The sequence below is a fragment of the Rana temporaria genome, chromosome 10, assembly GCF_905171775.1.
Source record: "Rana temporaria chromosome 10, aRanTem1.1, whole genome shotgun sequence".
Taxonomy (NCBI): Eukaryota; Metazoa; Chordata; class Amphibia; order Anura; family Ranidae; genus Rana; species Rana temporaria.
The window spans coordinates 13,775,656-13,778,811 of NC_053498.1; positions in this window are offsets into that span (position 1 = coordinate 13,775,656).

The following is a 3,156-nucleotide window of genomic DNA, read 5'->3' on the forward strand; positions in this document are numbered from 1 at the left end:
AACCGGACATGTTTCGGAATGAAGCAAAAAGCAAAGTTGTCCAGCTTACTTGAATCTTATTCTTTTCCCTATTTAGATGCCACAATCAGTGCCACCAGCACATATAGCATGATGTTAATTACCCTGCTGGGAGGAATTCTGCTTGGCCACTGATTGTCTGTCCTGGATATGATCTATAATGGCAGACAGGTAAGCATAAAACTTTAAAAAAAAAACAATATATATTTTATATATATATTACAAAGACCATTCATATCAGTCTCTTCCCATGAAGATCTTACATTATCAACTCCTTGTGACAATACATAGACCATATCAGTCTCCTCCCCCGAGAGGCTTACATTAACAACTCCTTGTTTTAGTACACAAACATTAATCTTCACCCCTGAGGAGCTTACATTATTATCTCCGTGACAATACATAGACCAAATCAATCTCCTCCTCTGAGGAGCTTGCATTATCACTTCCTTGTGATAGTACACAAACATTAGTCTCCACCCCTGAGGAGCTTGCACGCTCATTTTTCTTGTGACAGTATGTAAACCATTCATGACAGCTTGCATTTTATGCTAACTAACCTGCTGATGTGTTTAAGGGAGGAAATTAAAAACAATAGACACCGTTGGTGAATACTGTTTTTTTTAAATAGGTTTCTGAAAAACTTTGTGTGCTGCAAAAACTGAAGAAGAGGGCTCCTGAGTACTGCGATGATCACCACTGCTTCCTTCCTGAGCCGCTATCAGCTACCAACTTCACATGATTCTGTGTCCAACCCTTAAAGAATTATTTTACCTCCAGCCAGTAAAAATGAAAACTCCACTCTGTGTAGCAATTATATATGTTATATCCAATTTAGCAAACCATTTAGTAATTTATTATTATTAAATGTTAATCACATTTGAGTTTCTATTCCCCTAATCTCTGGATTCTAGTGGTGAGATCTTTGCAACAACTCAGTCCACCCTGCCTGTGTGAGAATGTGGGTCTCATGAACCTCTGCAATGCTTTTACTGCCATGTTTGTCCCTCTTGAGGCATCTTTCTGATTTTTCTTGATGACCACAAGGACAGAAATCAATTAAAAAGTAAAAAAACTTTAAGGGCCCATATGCACACATCAGTGTTTGTGCCAGGTGGTAACTGAGCTGAAAAGAAACAAAAACGCTTGCCAATGCACATTGCTGTGCATTTTAATACGTTTCTAGTGATTATATTGGAAAAAGCATCTGCCAAAAATCAGATGGGTGTGAATGGGTGACGGGTCATCATAATTGTCAACAGAACAGGAAGAGTGGAGGGGAAATCTTCCAGTAGGGACACCTGTTTTGGAAGTGGATATCCCATCCCTTTATCCCAGGGGTCACCAAACCTTCTAAACAAAGGGCCAATTTACTGTCCTCCAGACTTTAGGGGGGCCGGACTGTGGCCATTGGGAGTACAAAATGTCCCAGCATCAGTGGAATAAACAATCCACCATCATTGGTGGGAGGAATGTTGTGCCCCATCATTGGTGTTGGGAGAAATTGTTCATCATTGGTGTCATTGCGCTGCATCGTTGGTATTGGAAGGAATTCTGCCTCACTGGTGTCATTGGGCCACATTGTTGGTATTGGAAGGAATTGGGCCTCATTATTGGTGTCACTGGGCCCCATTGTTGGTATTGGAATGAATTGGGCTTCATCATTGGTGTCACTGGGCCCCATTGTTGGATTGGAAGGAATTGGGCCTCATCATTGGTGTCACTGGGCCCCATTTTTGGTATTGGAAGGAATTGGGCCTCATCATTGGTGTCACTGGGCCCCATTGTTGGTATTGGAAGGAATTGGGCCTCATCATTGGTGTCACTGAGCCCCATTGTTAGTATTGGTAGGAATTGGGCCTCATCATTGGTAGGAACTGGGCCCCATCATTGGTGTTATTGAGAGAAATTGTGCCCCATCATTGGTGTCATTGGGTCCCATTGTTGGTGTCACTGGGAGGAAATGTGCCCCCTCGTTGGTGTCCTTGGGAGGAATGTTCTCCACTGTTGATGTCACTTGTATGAATTCTGCTCTTCATTGTTGTCAGTAAATAAAATAGCAGCCCAGGGGCCACATAAAAGCAAGAAAAGGGCCACATGCGGCCCCCGGGCCGCAGTTTGGAGACCACTCCTTTATCCCATCCCCTTCGAAAAATGATCTCTCATTTCCTGTTGTATCTCCAGGAATGAAGATCTTTCCAAGGTCAAAAGGACCGCAACCAGTAGGTCAAAAGGACCGCAACTGGTTAGACCTAAACCAGTAGGTTTAAACCCCTACCTGCTCTATTCAAAGCAAAAAAAAAAAAAAGTATTCTTTAACCACTAAACAATTAGCGTACAGGAAGAGAAGTGAGACTGCATGTCGGGGAAGGAACTGTAAAAAATGTCAGGAGATTATCACTGTCAGAGGATATAAACCAGCCAGGGATTCGTCTTATCTGTATTCACTTACTAACTCAAATATTGGGTTCAGTCTCGTTGGACTGACCATTGAAGATGGTGACTTACTGACATGAAAAATGTTAAATAAAATTGTATTTTTTCCTTGCTGTAATTTATGCCTTAAATAAAGATTTTGCTTTTTGTACATGGGAACCGGCATCGTCTTGTGATTATTAATGGGTCACTATGGGGGGAGAAAGTTTATGATAGAGTTACAATGAGGCGATTGCCAATGTATGACATTCCTCGCTACTGGAAGAAATGGCGACAACGTCCAGTTCTGTATGCATGAAAAAAAAAAATAGGTAAAAAATGAAAACTCCACTTTGTGTAGCAATTATGTATGTTATATCCGAATTAGCAAACCATTTAGTAATTATTATTAAACGTTAATCACATTCGAGTTTCCATTTCAACACGAAGGCGCTGTCATTTTCTGAACAAAAAAGAAATAAAAACATTTAAAAAAGGAAACGCTTGTTGCTTCCCTTCAATATATCTGTCTGGAGGGAGACTTTGCCCAAGAATCTCAATATACCACCCAACCTTTGGTATAATATTCGCTGCTGCCCAAAGCTGCATGTTAGGTTAAGGTGGTGGATTTGTCAAAAACACAGATCAAGCAAAATAACGGATACAGAGAAAGAAAGTGATAGAGAAATAGATAATTATAACAGTGATAGAGGTAGAAATAAT